Source organism: Sciurus vulgaris (assembly GCF_902686455.1).
Source record: "Sciurus vulgaris genome assembly, chromosome: 9".
NCBI classification, from domain to species: Eukaryota; Metazoa; Chordata; class Mammalia; order Rodentia; family Sciuridae; genus Sciurus; species Sciurus vulgaris.
In genome coordinates, this window is record NC_136469.1 from 57,110,942 (window position 1) to 57,134,297 (window position 23,356).

The 23,356-nt window shown below is 35.6% G+C and overlaps 1 protein-coding gene across 1 annotated transcript in view; it reads right to left on the reverse strand.

Moving 5' to 3' along the window:
• The window catches only part of NFKB1 (nuclear factor kappa B subunit 1), a 199,013-nt gene extending 176,329 nt beyond the window's left edge, over window positions 1-22,684 (reverse strand). The window contains exon 1 of the mRNA XM_079154676.1: window positions 22,666-22,684. The gene's annotated coding sequence lies outside the window, so the exon portion shown is untranslated. The remainder of the gene's footprint in view (window positions 1-22,665) is intronic.
• Window positions 22,685-23,356: the final 672 nt, after the last annotated feature.

Sequence of the window (23,356 nt, forward strand, 5' to 3'; positions counted from 1 at the left end):
TAGTTTGTACATCCTTAAGGGTTGATGAAGTTGTACATACTTTTATGTATTTACTTTCCTTCTGGTTATCCTCTTCACCTAAGTTTCAGTTTATGAATTTTGTACATTTTCTGATTAGATTACTTACTTGTTTACACTGAATTTTGTGAGTTCTTCATATATTCTACATACCAGCCCTTTTTCGGCTATGTGGTTTGCAGACATAAGTTTCCAGTCTGTAGCTTGATTTTTAATCTTCTTAACTGAGTCTTTTTTTTTTTTTTTGGCATAAATTTTGATGAAATCCAATGTATCATTGTTTTATCCTTTCATGAATTGTGCTTTTGTTCTCAAGACTAGGGACTCTTTGCCTCACCCTTAAACACTAAGATTTTCTCCTATTTTTTTTTAATTTATGCATTTTGATGGTGAGATTCATTGTTACATATTTGTACATGGACACAAAATAACAATGTAATTTGGTCAATATCATTCCCCAGATTTCTCCCCTGATTTTCTATATTGCTTTCTTAAAGTTTCATAGTTTACATTTTATATTTATGTTTATGATCTATTTTGAGTTAGTATTTTTCTTAAATCTATGAATACATTGTTGTTTCAGCACTGTTTTTTGAAAAGGCCATCTTTCCTCTATTGGAATTCTTGTGCACCTCTGTCAAAAATCAGCTGGGACTATTCTTGTGAGTTTATTTCTTGATTTTTCTAATTTCCCCCCACAGATCTATGTCTATCCAACTTCTAATAACTTATAATCTTAATTCCCGAAACTTTACAGGGTTGTGAATCTCACTTTATTCTTTTTCAAAATAATTTTGGCTATTCTAATTTCTTTGTCTTTTCAAATATATTTTAAGAATAATTTTGTCTTTTTGTTTCTATTATAGTTTCTGTTTTTCATTACATTTTAGAATAATTTGTCTATTAAAAGTCTTAGTAGGAATTGCATTAAAACTATATATCAGTTTGAGGAGAATTGACTTATTTGTTATATCAAATCTTACAATTCATGAATACAGCATCTCTTCATTTGTTTAGATCTTCTATTTCTTTCAACAGCATTTTGTAGTTTTTAGCATGTAAGTTCTATACATCTATTATTTTGTTAGATGTACACCTGTTTCTTTTTTTTTTTTTTTCATCTTTTTGAGTGATCATAAATGGTATTGCATTTTAAAAATTTGTGCTCTGGCCAGAAGTGGTGGTGCATTCCTATAATCCCAGCGGCTCTGGAGGCTGAGGCAAGAGGATCGTGAGTTCAAAGCCAGCCTTAGCAACTTAGTGAAGTACTAAGCAACTCAGCAAGAACTTGTCTCCAAATTAAAAAAATATATATTATTTATATATAAATATATGTACATTTTATATATATAAAAGGAATGGGGATGTGACTCAGTGGTAAGACACCCCTGGGTTCAATCCCTGGTACAAAAAAAAAAGAAAAAAGAAAATTATGTTTATGTGTTCTTGCTGATATATAGAAATACAACCGATTTTTTTTAAAGGTCTTTTTTTTTTTTTTTAACAGACTTAGTCTCACAATTAAACCAAGAGAAAAATGAAGAAAATTTTCATATATCTCCTGCCCACCCCCCCCCAACACAGCCTTCCCCAGTATCAACAGAGTGATACATTTGCAGTATTGTTAAACCTACATTGACATCTCATTGTCACACAAAGTCCAGAGTTTACTTCAGGATTCACTCTTGGTTTTGTACTTTCTATGCGTTTGGACAATGTGTAATGGCATGTGTCCACTGTTACAGTATCGCACAGAGTATTTTCACTGCCTCCCAAATCCTCTGTGCTCTACTGCAATTTTTATTATTATTTTTACCTTTTTAATTTTTATGTGATGCTAAGAATTGAACCCAGGGCCTCATGAGTGCTAGGTGAGTGCCAGCTCCCACAATTCATTTCTGAGTGTATATCTTGTATCCTGTGACATTGCTGACCTCCTTTATTAGTTGTACAAATTCTTTTTGTAGATTCTTTGGGATTTTCTATATAAACAATAATGTCATCTGTAGATTGAAACGATTTTATTTTTCCTTTTTGGTCTGCATGTGTTTTTACCCTTTTTTAGCCTTATTGCTCTGACTAGAATTTATGGTGCTATGTTGAATAATAGTAGGGAGATGGGAGTCTTTGCCTTGCTTTCAGTCTTAGGGGGAAAACACTCATCTTTAACCATTAGTGTAATGTTAATGGCAAGGTCTTCCTTTCTTTTTTCTTTTTTTTTTCTAGTATATACTCTTTATCAAGTTGAAAAAGCTCTTCTCTATTTCTATTTTACTGAGAGGTTTTCTTTTTAAATCTTGAATGGGTGTTACATTTTGCCAAATGCTTTTGTTTCATCAATTAATATGATCATGTCATTTTTCTTTTTCAGAGTTTATGTGGTGGATTATATGGATTGATTTTTAAAACATTAATGTAGTCGAGCATCTCAGGAATAAATCCCACTTTGTATAATTATTTTTAAATGTTACTGAATCTATCTGAAAATGTTCTTGTCTAATTCATGAAAGATAATGGTCTATAGTGTTTCTTCTCTCTCTCTCTCTCTCTCTCTCTCTCTCTCTCTCTCTCTCTCTCTCTCTCCCCTCTCTCCCTCTCCTTCCTCTCCCTCCACCATCTTATTTTTCCTATTGTCTTTTTACTGGTTTGGACATTAGGATAATACTATTTTTATAAAATGAATTAAGCAACATTCATTCCTTTTCTGTTTTCTGCATGAAACTGCATAGAATTAGTGTGGGTCCTTCATTTAATATTTGATAAAAATTAGGCTGAAGATGTAGCTTAGTGGTAGAGTGCTTGCCTAGCATGTGTGAAGCCCTGGGTTCAATCCCCAGTTCCGGGTTGGAGTGGGAGCGGGGAAGGAATGGTGGGGTAGGGAGGTGAGTGGGAGGTGGAAACTTCTGCGCTTGGAGATTTCCCTTTAGAAGTTCCAAAATTACAAATTCAATTTTGTTAATAGTGTAATGCTATTGCCTCCCTAATCTGAAAATCTGTAATCCCAAATCCAAAATTTAGTGAGAATCATTACAAAGTTCTAAGTAGAAAATTCCACATCTGACCTCATGTGATATGTCACATGTAATAAAAACATTATATAATAAAATATAGAAACAAAATTTTATATAATAAAAATTACATAATAAAAGTAGTATATGAAATTCCCTCAGGCCATGTGTATAAGATATATTTGAGGCATAAATGAATTCTATAGTAACTTGTATTCCATCTCTGAGGTATCTCATGTACATGCGAATGTTCCAAAATCTGAAGAAAAAAAAAATCCAAAATTCAAAATAGTTCTGGTCCCAAATATTTGGGATAAGGAATACTAAATCTATATCTATTTTCTTTTGATTGAGTTGTGGTAATTTATATTTTTATAGGAGTTAATTCCATTTCATCTAAGACAAATTTTTGTGCATGAAGTTACTGGTAGTATTCCTTTTGATTCTGCAGGGTCTGTAGTAATATGCCTTATCTTATTCTAGATATATCCGTTTGACCCATTTAGATTATAACTGGTCATGGGTGGAGGAGAGTTTTTAACCCATTAAGATAATTTTTATCCTAAAAACCTACCACTCTATTAACAACTGTGATTCAGAACTACTTGTGCTTGTACTTAAGTGAAATATTTATTTCCAGCCGTCCTTTTGTGAAGTACTTAATGACATATTGAGGTTGAAATTCACATTCTTACAACAATACTTTAGCTATTGTTTAGAGTTTAAACTTTTAAAAAACTAGTAACAGCTACATGGTGAAGAGTTAAAGAGCTTGTCTTTTAAAATCAATTCCTTTATAGGAAGGTCTAATATATAGTTTTATAGACAAGGCTAAATCACTTGTTCTTAATAATTCTGAATCTGATCTTTAACTGAAAGGTCATGGAATAAGAAAGTTTGCTCCCTTACAAATTTAGCATCTTCTTATCAACAAGCTTAAATCCTGCTGAAGGAAGGAAGTTGAATGCAGGAAATAACTCACTTAATGACGTGATACACTGAAAAAAATACTATCTCTTTACCATCAGAACCAGCATCACAGATCAAGCCTATCTTTTTTTTTTAATAATTTTTTTAGTTGTGGATAGACACAATATCTTTATTTTATTTTATTTTTATGTGGTGCTGAGGATTGAACCCAGGGCCTCACATGTGCCAGGCAAGTGCTCTGCACTGAACCACAGCCCCAGTCCCTTGAGACTATCTTTGTGTAGCCATTAACACTGAGGCAAATGTTGTATTGACTTACCTGAATTAGCTCTACTATCAATTGTGTCTACTTTTCTCCCCATGTGTGTTCCTAGTGAAATGTGTTGACAATTTGTGTTAGTTATTCTGAAAATCACATTGAGTAAAAAAATTCAGTTGTAGTAACGGTAATCCTACTAGTATTCAAATACTGGTAGGATTCTTTTAGACAAGCAAAGGACATAGAAAGGAGCTTGAAGAAATTCCAAGTATATTAATTTGAAAGACTTACCATATTGCAAGCAAAATTAGTACAGAGAGAACCTTATCTTGCTAAATTAATCTTTTTGATCTAAAACATGTTAATTATGAAACAAAAGCCAGACAGACTTGAGAATTCTCTTTTACAGTAATAAATATAAGTTTATAATGGAATATTTTCTAGAAAATTTTAAAGGGATAAAATTTTAATCCAAGAATTCTGTGTTCATTCAATTTCTGTTTATCTGTAAAGGCTGTATAAATATACTTAACAAATATATAATGACTCAGAAAACATATTATTCAGGTGTTTTGTGTTAAAAAAGATGTACCTGACTGAATCTTTCAGATGACCTTGAAAATCAAAATTTTTAAACAGGGGAGTTACACTATGAAAATAAATAATCATTGAAACATTTCAAGTATAAAACTAGGTGTATGGTGAGGTTTCTTTAGAATAACAAAACCAATTGTGTGTGTGAGTATTACACCCATATGTTTAATATATGTGTAGGTTTTATTTCAAAAAAGATTGTTTTAAAATTCTTCTATATCCTTAAAATTGAAGAAATTTTCTAAGGTATGGATCACTATGCTTTAATTTTGTTTGAAACAAGATAAATCTTTTAAAATAATATACTTAGGGTTTCTTTATTCTGCTCAGCAAAGTGCTTGTTTATCTGTTTTTATTTGTGACTTTTGCTTTTGATTTCCACCTTGAACACCTCTAATTCTTAACATAGATTTTCATTCTCTACCTATCATCTTCTCTATTATATATTTCTTTATTCTGCCCTTACATTTTGTAAAACCTCTTCAAGTAGATCACATCATTGGCTACATTATTATAAGGAATTGGCTTATATGACTAAGAAGGCTGAGGTGTCTCAAGATGTACAGTGGATAGCTGGAGACCCTGGACCCTGGTAGGTTCCAGTCTGTGTCTGAATCTTAAGACAGGAGATCAGGCAAAAAGAGCAAATTCTTCCTTTCTTACACTTGGCTCTCTTTAGGCCTGCGATGGGCTGGGTGAAGCTCATCCACCCTAGGCAATCTGCTTTCCTCAGTCTATCCATTCAAATGTTCATTTCATCCAGGAGCATTTTCACAGATACATGGAGAATAATCTTCAATCAAATATTGGGTACCCCATGACAGTCAAGTTGATACCTAAAATTAACAATCATGCTGGCTTAAATAACTGTTGAAAATTTGACTACAAAAATGAATGCAGATATTAGAAATTGTTCTTAGAAGAGAATAATGTAAAAGTTACAAACAAAACCAAATTACAATGTTGTGGGTCTAAATCTAGATAACATGAATAAAGATCATGCACTGGTGAGAAATATGTGAACAGGGAGAAACTAAAAAGGATAGCTACTTTTAAAAATCTCATGTGAAAGCTAGTCAAAAATGAAAAAGAATGATTTTTAAATACTTAGTTTCAGTAGAACTTCAAACAGGATTCATATCTTTCAAATCAGCAAAAGATAAAATCAACTCAAAGAGCAAATGACAGAAAACAAATGAAGCAGCATAGAAATCTGAAAAGAAAGAATAACCCAAGACAGCATAGTAAGACCAAGTATATCAATTCTGATAATAATTTTAAATGGTTTATATGACCCAATTAAAACAAAGTTTCCCCTTCTGGATGACCATTCATCAGCAAGTGAAGGTACCTCTGCCCACTAGCAGGGAATATACCCCACCAGAAGGCCACCACCCCTAGGGAGTCAGCTCCCTTGTGGAGCACTGCATTATCAACTTCCTCCAAGATTTCAGGCTACTGAAGACTAAGAGGGGATATAATAGAAATCTTCAGGGATATTATAAGACAATAGAGGAAATCTGCAATATCACAGCGGTCAACTGATACCTGAACAATATGAGAAAACAAGGAAAGAAAATGCTGCAAACAAATCTAGATGTTACATCAATGAAACCCAATGACAGCATGGCAGAAGAAATGACAGAAAGGGAGTTCAGAATGTACATAATTAAAATGCTCAGGGAAGCAAATGACGAGATGCAAGAGCAAATGCAGGCACTGAATGATCGCACCAATCGACAGTTAAAAGAGCAAATACAGGAAGCAAAAGATCACTTCAATAAAGAGTTAGAGATATTGAAAAAAAACCAAACAGAAATCCTTGAAATGAAAGAAACAATAAACCAAATTAAGAACTCCATAGAAAGCATAACCAATAGGATAGAACACCTGGAAGACAGAACCTCAGACATTGAAGACAAAATATTTAACCTTGAAAACAAAGCTGAACAAACAGAGAAGATGGTAAGAAATCATGAACAGAATCTACAAGAACTATGGGATATCATGAAAAGGCCAAATTTAAGAATTATTGGGATTGAGGAAGGCCTAGAGAAACAAGCCAAAGGAATGAACAACCTATTCAATGAAATAATATCAGAAAATTTCCCAAAGCTGAAGAATGAAATGGAAAATCAAGTTCAAGAGGCTTACAGGACTCCAAATACACAAAATTACAACAGACCCACACCAAGGCACATTATAATGAAAATACCTAACATACAAAATAAAGACAGAATTTTAAAGGCTGTGAGAGAAAAGAACCAAATTACATTCAGGGGGAAACCAATACGCATATCAGCAGATTTTTCAATCCAGACCCTAAAAGCTAGAAGGTCCTGGAACAACATTTTTCAAGCCCTGAAAGAAAATGGATGCCAACCAAGAATCTTATACCCAGCAAAACTTACCTTCAAATTTGACGATGAAATAAAATCCTTCCATGATAAACAAAAGCTAAAAGAATTTACAAAAAGAAAGCCAGCATTACAGAACATTCTCAACAAAATATTCCATGAGGAAGAGATGAAAAACAAAGAAGCAAATCAGCAAAGGGAGGAATTATCCTAAAGGAATTGTCAAATAAAGGAGGAAACAAGTTGTGTCAAACAAATAAATAAATAAAATTTAACAAATGAACCAAATGACCGGGAAACCAAATCATTTCTCTATAATAACCCTGAACGTTAATGGCCTGAACTCATCAATCAAAAGACATAGACTGGCAGATTGGATCAAAAAGAAAGATCCAACAATATGTTGCCTGCAAGAGACTCACCTCGTAGAAAGAGATACACATAGACTAAAGGTGAAAGGATGGGGGAAAACATATCATGCACATGGACTCAGCAAAAAAGCTGGGGTATCCATCCTCATTACAGATAAGGTGGACTTCAAGTCAAAACTAGTCAAAAGGGATAAAGAAGGACATTACATACTGCTTAAGGGAACCATAAATCAGCAAGACATAACAATCATAAACATCTATGCCCCAAACAGTGGCTCATCCATGTATGTCAAACAAATCCTTCTCAATTTCAGAAACCAAATAGACCATAACACAATAATACTAGGTGATTTTAACACGCCTCTCTCACCACTGGACAGATCTTCCAAACAAAAATTGAACAAAGAAACCATAGATCTCAATAACACAATCAATAATTTAGACTTAACGGACATTTATAGACTATACCATCCAACCAAGAGCGAATACACTTTCTTCTCAGCAGCACATGGATCCTTCTCTAAAATAGACCATATATTATGCCACAAAGCTAATGTAAGCAAATACAAGAAGATAGAGACACTACCTTGTATTCTATCAGATCATAATGGTTTGAAGTTAGAAATAAATGGAAGAGTAAAAAACAGAAGCTACTCCAACACCTGGAGATTAAACAATATGCTATTACATGATGAATGGATAACAGAAGATATTAGGAAGGAAATTAAAAAATTCCTAGAGGTAAATGAGAACAAAGAAACATCATATCAAAATCTCTGGGACACTATGAAAGCAGTACTTAGAGGAAAATTTATTTCATGGAGCGCATTCAATAAAAGAAGTAAAAATCAACAAATAAACAACCTAACACTTCAGCTCAAAGCCCTAGAAAAAGAAGAACAGACCAACACCAAAAGTAGTAGAAGACAGGAAATAGTTAAACTCAGAGCTGAAATCAACGAAATTGAAACAAAAGAAACTATACAAAAAATTGACAAAATAAATAGTTGGTTCTTTGAAAAAATAAACAAAATTGATAAACCCTTAGCCACTCTAACAAAGAGAAGACGAGAGAAAACCCAAATCACCAAAATTCGGAATGAACAAGGAAATATCACAACAGACACGATTGAAATACAAAACATAATTAGAAGCTATTTTGAAAATCTATATTCTAACCAAATAGAAAATTTCGAAGACATCAACAGGTTTCTAGAGATATATGAATTGCCTAAATTGAGCGAGGAGGACATACAAAATTTAAATAGATCAATTTCAAGTAATGAAGTAGAAGAGGTCATCAAAAGCCTACCAACAAAGAAAAGTCCAGGACCAGACGGGTTCTCAGCTGAGTTCTACAAAATCTTTAAAGAAGAGCTCATTCCAATACTTCTCAAAGTATTCCATGAAATAGAAGAGGAGGGTACCCTCCCAAACTCATTCTATGAAACCAATATTACCTTGATACCCAAGCCAGACAGAGATAAATCGAGGAAAGAAAATTTCAGACCAATATCATTAATGAACATTGACGCAAAAATTCTCAATAAAATTTTAGCAAATCGCATACAAAAATATATTAAAAAGATAGTGCACCACGATCAAGTGGGTTTTATCCCAGGGATGCAAGGTTGGTTCAACATCCGGAAATCAATAAATGTAATTCACCATATCAATAGACTTAAAGTCAAGAACCACATGATTATTTCAATAGATGCAGAAAAAGCATTTGATAAAATACAACACCCCTTCATGCTCAAAACACTAGAAAAAATAGGGTTAGTGGGAACATTCCTTAACATTGTAAAGGCCATCTATGCTAAGCCCATGGCTAATATCATTCTAAACGGTGAAAAACTGAAAGCATTCCCCCTAAAAACTGGAACAAGACAGGGATGCCCTCTTTCACCACTCCTATTCAATATCGTTCTTGAGACTCTAGCCAGAGCAATTAGACAGACCAAGGAAATTAAAGGAATACGAATAGGAAAAGAAGAACTCAAACTATCCCTATTTGCGGATGATATGATTATATACTTAGAGGAACCAGGAAATTCCACCAGAAAACTGTTAGAACTCATAAGTGAATTCAGTAAAGTGGCAGGTTACAAGATCAATGCTCATAAATCCAATGCATTTTTATACATAAGTGAGGAATCCTCAGAAAGAGAAATTATGAAAACCACCCCATTCACCATAGCATCGAAAAAAATAAAATACTTGGGAATCAATCTCACAAAAGAAGTAAAAGACCTCTACAATGAGAACTACAGAACACTGAAGAAAGAAATCGAAGAAAACCTTAGAAGATGGAAAGATCTCCCATGTTCTTGGATAGGCCGAATTAATATTGTCAAAATGGCCATACTTCCAAAAGTGCTATACAGATTCAATGCAATCCCAATTAAAATTCCAATGACGTACCTTACAGAAATAGAGCAAGCAATCATGAAATTCATCTGGAAGAATAAGAAACCCAGAATAGCTAAAGCAATCCTTCGCAGGAAAAATGAAGCAGGGGGTATCGCAATACCCGAACTTCAACTTTATTACAAAGCAATAGTAACAAAGACGGCATGGTACTGGTACCAAAATAGACAGGTAGATCAATGGTACAGAATAGAGGACACGGACACAAACCCAAATAAATACAACTTTCTAATACTAGACAAAGGTGCCAAAAATATGCAATGGAGAAAAGATAGCCTCTTCAACAAATGGTGCTGGGAGAATTGGAAATCCATATGCAACAGAATGAAACTAAACCCATATCTCTCACCCTGCACAAAACTCAACTCAAAATGGATTAAGGACCTTGAAATCAGACCAGAGACTCTGCAGATTATAGAAGAAAAAGTAGGTCCCGATCTTCAACATGTCGGGCTAGGACCAGACTTCCTCAATAGGACTCCCATAGCACAAGAAATAAAAGCAAGAATCAATAACTGGGATAGATTCAAACTAAAAAGCTTTCTCTCAGCAAAGGAAACTATCAGTAATGTGAAGAAAGAGCCTACAGAGTGGGAGAATATCTTTGCCAATCATACTTCAGATAGAGCACTAATCTCCAGAATCTATAAAGAACTCAAAAAACTCTACATCAAGAATACAAATAATCCAATCGACAAATGGGCTAAGGAAATGAACAGACACTTCACAGAAGAAGATGTACAAGCAGTCAATAAACATATGAAAAAATGTTCAACATCTCTAGTAATAAGAGAAATGCAAATCAAAACCACCCTAAGATTCCATCTCACCCCAATTAGAATGGCGATTATCAAAAATACAAGCAACAGGTGTTGGCGAGGATGTGGGGAGAAAGGTACACTCATACATTGCTGGTGGGGCTGCAAATTAGTGCCGCCACTCTGGAAAGCAGTGTGGAGATTCCTTAGAAAACTTGGAATGGACCCTCCATTTGACCCAGCTATCCCACTCCTTGGCCTATACCCAAAGGATCTAAAATCAGCATACTACAGAGATACAGCCACATCAATGTTCATAGCTGCTCAATTCACAATAGCCAGACTATGGAACCAACCTAGATGCCCTTCAATTGACGAGTGGATAAAGAAACTGTGGTATATATACACAATGGAATATTACTCAGCCATAAAGAATGACAAAATTATGGCATTTGCAGGCAAATGGATGAAATTGGAGAATATCATGCTAAGTGAGATAAGCCAATCTCAAAAAGACAAGGGACGAATGATATCGCTAATAAGTGGAGGATGACACATAATGGGGGGGAGGGAAGGGTTAGTGTTAGGGTTAGAGTTAGGGTTAGGGAGGGGGGCAAGTATGGAGGAAGAAAGTACTGTATAGAGGGTAAAGAGGGATGGGAGGGGTGGGGGGAAGGGGAAAAAATAACAGAATGAATCAAACAACATTATTGTATGTGGATTTATGATTACACAAATGGTATGCCTTTGCGCCATGTACAAAGAGAGAGACAACATGTATCCCATTTGTTTACAATAAAAAAAAAAAAAAAAAAAACAAAGTTTCTCCAAATAAGGCTAAAAAACAGAATCAATATGCTGCTTTCAAATAGCACCTTTAAAACACAATTTTAAAAATAAGAAGATAGAAAAAGGTTTATAAGGGCAAATTTTAAAAGTGATAGAATTAATGATATCAGATAGATAGGTATCAATGGTCAGAACTTTAAATGGTTAGAAGAAGGGTGGATTTTTAAATCATGCATACCATATACAATATCAAGTTATTATAATCACAAACCTTTATGCATTGACTAGCATTAACACTATCGTCAAAAAAATATTAGGAGAAAAGGAGAATGTACAGAAATACTATAGTTGCAGGAAAATTTAAGGGTGTTATCTCAATCTTGAAAGAGTGGTGGTCACTTTTTTTTTTAAGCTCCATATTCTTTCTTTGTGGGAACTTCCCTTCCTCCAGCCCTTGAGAATGTTTGTTGATGTTGGTGAAGAGGCTGCATCCTCTCCACCACAGGACTGGGCAGATTCAGTGGACATGGGATGCCCCACTCAGATTCCTTGGGATTCTTTTTTTTTTTTTTTTTTTTGAGGGGGGAGGGTACTGGGGTTGAACTCAGGGGCACTTGAACACTGAGTCCTATTTTTTATTTTATTTAAAGACAGGGTCTCACTGAGTTGCTTAGTGCCTCACTTTTGCTGAGGCTGGCTTTGAACTCGAGGTTCTCCTGCCTCAGCCTTCTGAGCCGCTGGCATTGCACGTGTGTGCCACTGCGCCCAGCAGGATTTTTTAAAATCAGTTCTGTGAGCCTATTTCCAGTTCTTGTGTGTTTTACTGAAAAGGCTTTGCACCTGAGCTCTTCAGAGGCTGGACTTTTGGTGCTGAAATCTGCTTTGATCACATGCTGAGCTGAAAATGCCAGGAAGTTTTATGGCCCTTCAGTCTCTCCTAATTTTGGACCCCTTTACCAGAGAACTAACAAGCTCTGAGGTGTCACCTATGCCCAGAGTTCCCATATATGCTTTGGGAAATGCTAGGATCTCCCCAGCTTCACTAACTTTCTTCATACTATTACAACTTCTGCGTGAGAACATGCCCTTAATAAATAACCCTCAACCATTTTTAAGATTTGAATCTGTGAAACTTGATCAGAGATAGTACACCACTTGAGCCAACTGATCAAAAGGCTTTATCTTTTTGACCCAAGGAACGTCCAGAGGTGAGTAAATTATTAAAGCTTGGCTAGTGTCTTCATTGTCTTGATTCGAGTGATAGACGTGAGTGTCTTTCTATTCCTACGAATAGATGCATGGAACATAAGCCTGGGTTACCCAGGAGCTATCTTGTTACATACAGAACATAAGAAAAGAAGACAGAGGTAAGCAAAACTCAAAGATGAAGAAACACAGCAACAATGGCATCATTTGCATCTCTAGATCTAGCCTTTGCTGAAATTTATATTTTGATAATACCAGTTATATTAACTATATTAAGTTTTACTTAATTAGTTCTTTTAATAAATTAAGATGCTTTGAATTGGGTTCATATTATTTGCAATAAAAAGAATTATAACAGCATAGTAGGTTAAGCAGGAAAAGAATAAATAAGGTTTCAGAGAATTTTCATAATATGCTGTCAGCCGCTGTATACACAGTTTCCACATCCATGGATTCAATCAACTGAAGGTTAAAAAAAAAAAAATTTAATTGTATCTGTGCAGATTTCCCCCCTTATTACGTTTCTCTAAACAATATTACAACTATCTACATGTCATTTACATTGTATCAGGTATTATAACTAATCTAGAGGTGATTTAAAGTATATAGGAGGATGTGTGTAGGTTTTATGCAAATGTTAAGCCCCTTTATATAAAGGATTTACAAATCTAGGGATTTGCGATCTATAAGGTCCTGGAACCAATCCCCTAAGGATACAAAGGGACAACAGTAATTAATAATGTGTAAATAGTAGAAAATCTTTGGAAATAAAATGAACATTATTTCTTTTAAAAGTAATATAGTGGCTACAAAGCAACCTTGCTCTATTCTCCAAATATAACTTTTAAGCAACATGTTCTCTAATATGTAGCCAATCTCGAAATAATTTCCAAGGTTAAAGAAATACAAAGACCTATGTGGAATTTAGAAGTCTTTCTGTAATTATGATACGGTAAAAAATCTGAAGTTAACAAAAAATGAAAATGCTGGCATTAAGGGGATACTAAGGATATAGTTTCTCTATGTAACCTTTTCTTCTCTTCAGCTACTTCAACATTCAGATATCTAGGTCCATTTGCACTGACTGACTTTGGAAAGGGTTGTGAGGTGGAAATAATTTATTTCCTATACTTTTTTTTCTTTTAACCAGTTCTGTAGTTTGTCTTTGAAAAGCTTAGGGTCTTTAGGGAGAGACTGAGGTACAGAGAAAACATCTGACGATTGGTTGTTTTAGAAGAATAGATATTTTCTCCTGTCTCACTCAAAATAGAAAAATACTCTCGGATTGGAATAAGAGTGGGGATAAATGGGGAGACGTCATCCCTGGAGTCTGTGCAGAGCTGCGAGTGCTGCCTCATGAGCAGGGGTTCTGGAAAATGGCACCTTCCAAGGAGGGCGGGGCAGGGCGGGGCCTAAGAGTCCAGGCTGAGAGGGATCACAGAAAGTGCCCCAGAGCGCCTGTGGGTGTCGTGGCACCTCAGTGCTAGTCTGTTTGGACTAATGATGTTTAAGCCCTGAAGACCAGACTGGCTGATGGAAGTCTCAGTAGGTGCCCGTGTGGTTTGCCCACATGAAGAACAGACACCCTGCTTCTCACCCCAGAGCTACATGAATGACTTTAGTTAAAGGAGAGAAGGAACTGGGCAGGGTGGCATACTCTTATAATCCCAGTGATTGGGAAGCAGAGACCATCCTGGACAATCTAGCAAAACTTATATCAAAATAAAAAAATAAAAATGTCTGGGGATGTAGCTCAGTGGTAAAGCACCCCTGGGTTCAATTCTTGGTACAAACCTACCCCCCCCCCCCGCCCCCCACACAACACAACAAAACAAAAAAAACAAACAAAAAACGAAACAGAGAAGAAAGACCCAAATTGAATGACTCTTGGTAGAAGGGGTACTTGAAGCAGATATTAAATTGATTTGTAGAAAAATAAAATGTGGCTTATTTTTGCTACATTTAAGTTTGTTACTAAAATTCAAATTCATTAAACATCCTATTAATAGTTATGGGATGTGGTCAAAGGAGTATGGGAAAGTAGAACTTTAATTTTTAAGCTTCAATCCTTCAACTCAAAATTCAATCCTTTCTGATGTAACCAAGGCTCAGAGAGCTATTTTGATATTTATATATTTATTTTTTAAAATATGTCAGGTTCAACTTTTAAGGTTATAGGCTTTTGCATTCAGTTTACTAGCCTTAATACAATACTTATAATGTATTTGCCTTTCTTTTTCTTCCTCCCAGGGATAGGAAGGGCTTTCCTTATTCTGAAACTCTTAAACTCTGTGGTCTAAACTGATTTACAAGGCTGCTCATTGTTTTGTATGAAATATTATTTTTGGATGAAATGGTCAAAAATATTTTATTTTTTCTTTTTGCATTTCTTACCCAGGCAAGTAGTTATTTAGGGAAGACTAACTGAAAGCCATGTGTTTCAAAAGAGAGAGTAAAACCACATTGATAATTTCAAAATGCTCATTGCCCTTTTACAGGAATTGTACATTAGAATGTACAGATACATTTTTGTTTTGTGTATGTATTTTTACATCCAACTTTTGAGCCTGCTGTCACATTTGTGGTCTGGGTTGCAGTAGAGAGATCTGAGGAATATTCAGGTGTTCTGTTCCTAAATTTTCAAGACAGATGAATATACTAAATAAATAAATTTGATATACTAAATAAAGGTGAGTATATTCCCTTCCTCTTCATTGCAGTTGTGTGGTTCTGGTTCAGAGGGTGGAAGAAATTGGCATACAGTCCATCCAACTCCCTTGACATCACCTTTAGTGAAAATTTCACCCCAAATTTGTCATAAAGCCTTCTGAGTTTACTGAACTACTTCCATTTTAATAAAACATCTATATTAATAGATATATTAATGAAAAATTGGTAAGAAGTACACTGGGAAAATCTAACCTGCTTCATAAAATCCCTGAAAAAAAAAAAAAAAAAAACTCTCTGTAGTTTTCTTATGGTTATTCACAAACATTGAAGTACTCTTCTCCCTCTTATTTCTGATGATTGACCTAAGAAGGTTTTGCTTTTTACTTCATATTGCCACAAAAATGTACCATCCCATTTTGTCTCTTTTCCTCTTGCTTTCCCAAATATTTGTTTGACCTTAAGCATTTTCTCCTCTTTTCAAACTATATAGGTACACAAATGTTGGTTCATGAATTCTTAAGTCTGCTCTAGTAGTGTGCCAGGTGAGTCAGATCTCATAAAACAGCCATATCAAGGAATGGAACACATGCACTCTATATTCTTTCTATTCTTAATTTTTACAACACATCCTCTTTTTCTTAAAAAGAGGTAATATATCAAAACCAGATATTTAAGTATTCTCATATATGATATATAAAATAATAATAGTAACTGTGTGTAGCTGTGAATATTTCAAAATAAAATTCTTAAAACTGAATAACATCTGGTTGCATTCTTAATAATTTCTCATCTGTCATGTAAAAAATGCCAGATTCTATTATTTCTATATATCCCTTCTAGCACTAAAATTTCTTTTTGAAACCTTAGAAGAAATAAAATTTGGTGAGTTTTTCTTGAAAGCAGTTTAGGTCACAAACATGCATGTTATTTTTCTGGGAAATAATATATAACAATTAGCACATCTGTTCTTTGGAATTTTGAGTCATTCTGAACCATGAATGATTCACTGTTTGTTCATTTTTAGTTCATGCTAGATGAAGAATTTACAAGGTGCAAAAACAGAGAAATTACTCCAGAACAAATTTTAGTTTCTAAAGTTTTAATGAATGTTTCTAATAATAAAAATATTACTCACTGATGATGAATTAAAATTTTATAGGAAAAGAATAATAATAGGACATTTAAGGTATATATTCATGAGTCTTAAGTATGTATTTCAGGATACATTTGGGTTACTCTTTTTTAAAACTTAAAACTTAAGAATGGGCATTTTTTTCCCTAAGATAGTCTGGCAATTAGGACAATTATATTTGTTGTGATTATTTTGCAGACTGACTTTTGGTCCGAAGTTTTGTTCAGCAAGAATCACTCATCCTGATTATCTTCCTGCCAGAATTATCTGTTCTGGCTGTTATGTTTTAAATGATTTTCCTATGAGAAAAGTATGAGAAGCAAAAATAGAACTCTTAGGGGTTGATGAAGTTGCAGTTGCCCTGGGACAAATCTCCCTAAGTAGTAGGATCGGTTAAGAAAAGGAAATGAACATTTACTGAGCTTTCCTGCTCTGTACTTGGCACCATGCCGAACCTTTGGTAAATATGTGGGAAGCAAATTGTTCATAGAGACAGTTCTGCATCTACAGTTCAGTCATTTATATTTCAATTAAAACCTATGGTCCCTTTGTGTCCCTCTCCCCCTTTTTGAAAATAGCAATAACTTATGTGTATTCCCACAAGCCAAGATTTTTAAGATGGGAAATAACCCCAGTGATACTGGATTTGTTTTGCTTTCAAGTCCAAAATCATGTTACAGTATTGTCCCAATGCATTTTCAGTACAAACGGACTCCCGCCTCATCTTTGTTGCCACTCCCATCCCCAGGTCAGATACACCAGGCCCTTCTCTCTAAGAGCCGGTGCTTTGAGTCCTACAGTCATACAAGCTGCAACATATGCTGCCACCTCCTGGCACCTTTTGAAGAGGTGGAATCTAGTAGGCAAAGACTTCCACTTGGTTCAGATGCTATTTGCTATTATAAGGGCTCTTCATGTATTTATTCTCCCTTCTTGCTTAGTCTCCTCCAATTTTGGAGAAATGAACAAAAAATACTCAGATAGGTCATCCATTCTCCTAGTATGTCCAATCTGATGGAATCTGAAACTAACTGCTGAATCTGTTTTGTCATTTCATACGTAGCAGGACAGTACTTTTTGGTGCTTATGAAAAAACAGGTGAATTCTTTGATGAGTGCATACAAGTTTGAGTCAGAAACAGTGATGTTCATCTGGAGCACTCAATTGTACTGCATCAAAATTAGGTGAAACATTTTTGCCTCATTACTGTACATGCTTGCTTTAATTTTAATTGAAATGATCCGATTGAAATTTAATGTAGTTACCAATAAATGATACCATGTATATGAAAACCTTTAAGATTTTATTACTAGCTCACATATAATTGGACAATATTAGTTGATTGAATTAAATTGTCAATTATTTTCAGCATGTAACGAATCTGAATTTTACCTATATAAAAAACAGCAGACCAAGAAAAATTTAACACAAGGAACACGATTGATTCATTTTGAATTATGAGGAAAAGTCTTCATCCACATGCCTATTGCTCTCTTGGGAGAATAGTCAAAAAGAGAATTATCGAGGGTACTTTTTGCTTTGGTTATTGTTCAGTGGTTAGTACCCACCATGAGGCCTTACATATAGTAAATTCAGTAATGTCAACTGAATGAATGATTACTTTCTAACATTTTTATGTGTAAAATGCCTGGCTCTTCACATGAATTTATGAAATCATGTTTAAACTTAACAGTAGATGTGGTTATCACAATAAGCAACTGTGTTTTCTTTGCATGTGACTGGAGAAAGTGTGGTTCAGAGGTCAGACTGGCTGGCATCACCAAGGAACTTATGAGAAATGCTGAATTTCAGGTGCTAACCAAGACCCACTGAATCAGAATCTGCCTTTTTAACCACATCCCCAGGTGGTTCATAAGCACATTAGAGTCTGAGAGGCACCTGAGTCACCATTAATATTTCTAGCTAGCTACATAGAAATCCATTACCTCTGAGATTTCTATTTTCCTAAATACAATTACTCTGACCAGACTTTCCTATTTTCTGATTGAGTGTATGCAAAATGTTTTTCACATCTTTGTTTCCTTTTTTCATTTCTAAGGGTTGCTCAAGCTTAGAAAGTATGTGAATTCCTACTCCTGAACTGTGAATCAGGGGGCTTTTTATAAGGGAAACTCCCTTGTAGGGCCATCTGATTGAAACAATTTTTTAAAAAAATAATTGAACCAATGTTGGCTATTAAAACAGTGCTGCTTTTGTAGTTTTCTTTTTTAAAAGAATGCTTGTGGGGGTGCACATTCAGTACTACCCTTAAGGAAGATTTCCTGCCACAAAATTTTTAGAACAACTCCTCAAAAAGAAAGTAATTATTTAACATCAGTTAGATCTTTTAAAAAAACCTTTTTCTGAGATCATGTAAATTTATGGAGGGGTTGGATCACTTGCTAATTTTCATTTGTTTTTCTAGTCATTGTTATCAACTCACATGCTTACTTTTTTTTGAATTTTTAAAATTTGTTCTAATTGAATATACATGACGTTTTATTAGGAAAAAAACATATGTCTGTTTTTAACTTGTCTAAAGTTAGAAAAGTACTTACAGTGGTCGTTAATAACCTTATTTTCAATGAAAATGATCAAATGATCTAAACTAGGTATCTTCAAAGTCAGCTCCTGCATACAAAGCCTCCTGTGTCACTGCATCTTCAGAGAAAAGACAAGCTTAAGTTATGCCTGAGTCTGGGCCAACTTCTGCCTGAGGACAGACCCGTAGGATGGTTGTGGAGCTGGTGGCAAGAGAAAGAAAACGTACTGGGTAGAATGGCACTGCCCACGTGTGCAGTGTAGGTTTTGGTACTTATCACTCTTTGGAGAAATCTGTTTGCTAGAAGGTTATAAAGGGCGGTAGAGAAGTCTGAGACTTTGGATCCAGACAGATCTGGTCCTGGGACATCATGGATTCCCTCAGAACTCCAGATCACTTTTTTTTTTTTTTTTTTTTTTTAACGTTAGCAGCAATAGTGTTCAATGAAGAATCAGCTCTGCTTCCTTAGTTTGAAAACTCCTTGAGGATAAAGGCTTACCTTGAAGGTGTGCATCTGCCTGGATGAGAAGGGGGCCAGCACATGGGAGGTGTGCAAAAAATGCTTGTTATTGTGTTGTGGTGCATTTATGTACTGGTTTATAGTTTCATTTTTTTTTTTTCATGAGAATGTGATTATTGAGTGAGAATCGATATTTTCACTCAGTAATATTTTCTGCTCAGCGTTGGTGAACGTCTAGGTGCTTGGTAATAATAGTTCGGGCCCTGCACATTCTCGTTTCCTCACTTAATTCTCACAGTACCCTCATAACGTAACAGTAACTAACACTTACTGTGCTGATGTCCTATGTTCTAAATGCTTTTCATTTATTCACTCACCTGATGTTTTTCACAACCATTTGATGTTTGAAAATAGGAATTCCTATTATAATTTTCCTTTGCAGATGGGGAAACTGAGGCAGAAAAGGGTAAAGTTGCTCAAGGTAATGCCCATAGAGAATCAAGCGAGGCTTGGAACTTGGAGGCTTGCCTCCGATATTCATGCTGTTTACGACTCAAATAGAGTTGCTCATTGGTTTTCCCATTTTGTGGGTGAGGAAGTTCAAATTTAAGTAGATTTCCCATAATTGCACTTTTGTGGCAAAGTAGGTAACTAACTGGACCCGAGATACCCATCTGTATACTAAGGTTCTTCCCACCATACCACAGTTCTAGATATTTCATTATGACCCCAGAGACAGAAATTTCCAAGAAGAGTCAATGTGTATCTCCAGTGCCAAAAAGGTCAGGAAGATTCATCATCAGAGGCACAGTAAAAACAAAATAAAACTCCCTGAAACTTCAACAAAGCCTTTTTAGGTATAATCCTGTAATATTCTTTGTGGCTCTGGTCAACACATTTTAAGAAAAATACATGAAGATGTTGGGGAAAGCCCAACAATTACAAGGAAAAGGGATGTCAGAGCAGTTGCCTGTAGGCATGGTAGCAAATGAGTGTGCTTCAGTCCAGGAAGACAAGAACTGATGGTGAATGTGTTTTTGCTTTACATCTAAGCATTACAAATTATAGAACTGTGTTCTAAAACAACTCCAAAGTATCACTGAAGCTTGATCAGTTTGTTTTTGGAGTTCATTGTAAATAAAGTTTTAGACATTGTACTATAAACTAGTAGACTTACTAGGTCAATTGAAATGAATTCATGAATGTGTCTTTAATGAATATGGACACTTTAATGTGTCATTGAGGAAAGATTGACTTTGTTGCTCAATTTTTTGTCCTTAAAGTATGGAAGAGCTTGTTGTCTAGAATTAGATGGACCTGAGTTTGAATCTTAGCTCTGCCCCTTGTTACATGATCTTGGGCAACATTCTTAATTTCTAGCTTCCTCAATTTCTTCATCTGTGCAATGGGACACTAATGATCCTCACATCACAGGTGTAGAGAGAATTGATCAGATTACTTTGAATGAAATTAATTATTGCATATAAGCACATGAAAAGTGCTTAAAACAGAGATTGGCACATTCAGTTTTAGCCATTGCTGTTAGCTGCTGTGAATGCACAGGATAGCATGAACTGCCTGCCCTTGTCCAAGGTAGGAGTTCTCCATTTTAGAAAGATAATGCAGAGATATTTGAGTGGAAGAACAGGGATATGTTTTTTCTCCTTTCTCACACTTCACTGTGGAATGCTCTAATGACTTGCTAGATTTGTCTGTGTTGTGTAAATTATATTGTCATAACCCTTCCCAACTGTTAGCAAGAAGAAAATGGGAAGATGCTGCATCTGTTAGAGACTGAGAGCTCTCTTAGTCTCTGCATTCTCTGTGCTGTTTCAGTTTGATGGAATCTATGGCATTGGGAAGGAAGCTGAATGAAGAAAATGGGCAGATGCCTAGTGAATGGTTCAGCGACTGACAGAAAATCCCCATGAACAATGGGCTGTGGTTGAGAAGTTGCCTTGCTTTGAACTGAGTCAGAAAGAAAAGTCACGCAGAATATTAATACCAGGAGGCTAATTCTCCTATGTGGAGCAGTGGTCTAGATTTGAATGGAGTAAGTGGTTGGAAAGTAGAAAACATTTCATCTGAAATAGATTCCAATGTGTACTTCAGAATGCCTGACCTCTGTTACAGAAATGCTGGCCACAACTCCAAAAATGCTTCAGAAGCACCTAAGTTTAATGAGGAAAGCATTCAAATGTATTGATCCAACACAAAATTAGAATATTGGGCTTAGATTTTTTTCTTCAGAATGAAGGACTTTTGACACTCATGTATATTAATTATATTAATAGTTGGTCAAAATAAAACTTAAAAATTGGAGAAACTTACATTGTCATGTATTTGTTCGTAAATCCAGTTCTTTCAGAAAGCCATTGATAATGTGCAACAAGAACCATAAAAAAAAACTTCATGCATTTTGACTCAATTCCATTTCTGAGAATTTGTTCAAATCAAATAATTTTTCTTTCTCTTTTTTGACAAAGACTTTCTCCTTGACCAAACCTTAGTCAAGCTCTTCTGAGTCTTCCACTGTGCTTCAGCCTTAGCCTTCTGTGTCTGTCCTGCCCTTTTGTAGCCCAGTTTAGCAAGAGTCCCACTCCCCATTGATACTGGGTCTCCCTTCATGTCTGATCAAGTTCCTCATCCCCTCACCTTTGATGCATAAGTCCTTGGTTCATTTTTAGCAAGAATCCTGTTAGGTCAGTTTAGTAAGAATTCCCCCTACCCTTGATGTCTCCTCTCAGTAATTTTCTATCCACTGACTCCTCATCCTGTTCCTTGGTGATAAATCCCTACCTGTCCTTGCTGTATTCAGAGTTAGGCCTCATCTTCTTCCCCTATAGCATATCTATATTGCAACAATCTTGAATAAATCTTTTAAAAATAAGTAACAGAATAAGTTTTAATATATGTGAGAGAGAGAGAGAAGAAAAAAAGAAAAGAGAACTGGAAGCAGTCTAAATATGTTTGGCTAAATGAATTCAAAAACAAACTTTCCAGTAGCATGCTGGCATTCACAGACAAATAAGAGGTCAGCCTAGTACCATGTTCACAACTGCTCTAAGTGCCTCACACGCCAGGCATCAGGAAGGATCTAAAAGCTACCAGAGAGCAAGCCAGCAATGTCCTGTACCTCACCTCATTCCTAACTTCCTTCTCAGCAGCAGAGGCTGCCTCTGCTCCTCAGGCGTCCTGCCAGATAACGTGGCTGCTATATAGCTACTTGAGCTTCTGTTGAGCTGTGAGTCCTTCTCCATTTCTCTCTACAAAGGAGCGATATTGAGGAAATGATTCTTTCCTTCCTTCTAACCCTCATAAGAGGGAAACTAGTTTATCTCGTAGGTGGCATGGAGCAATGGGCAGCACACACTGAGCTTTGCTAAGCAACAGTGAGCTCATGGCTTTGAAATGGGGGCAGCACAGGTCCCATGTCACTCTGGCCTTCTGCTCACTTGTGGACCTGTGTCGTCATTTGTCCTTTGTCTCCTAGCCATAACTAGACCAGGCCGATGATAGCCTCTGGCAAGCCCAGTTTATAATGAGTTAGTAAATCAAATGGCGCCTGCTCTGTGGCCCCGGGGAATTCATTTCAGGAGAGGTGTCCGCCCATCGTTGTGCTGCCTAACACAAGTTACCAAGGCCATTTGTTTTGGAATTATTTGGTTTTGCCTGACCTGTAATACTTGTTGCCCACTTTGTTCTGGATTATTATGAGTATTTCTCAGGTTTTAGAATACAGAAGAAGGGAGGTGGTGGTGTGTGAGTAAAGCATTTTTCTGGGGCAAAGGACCAGATTTGTAATAGTTGCTGATTTTTGTAAATACCCGCG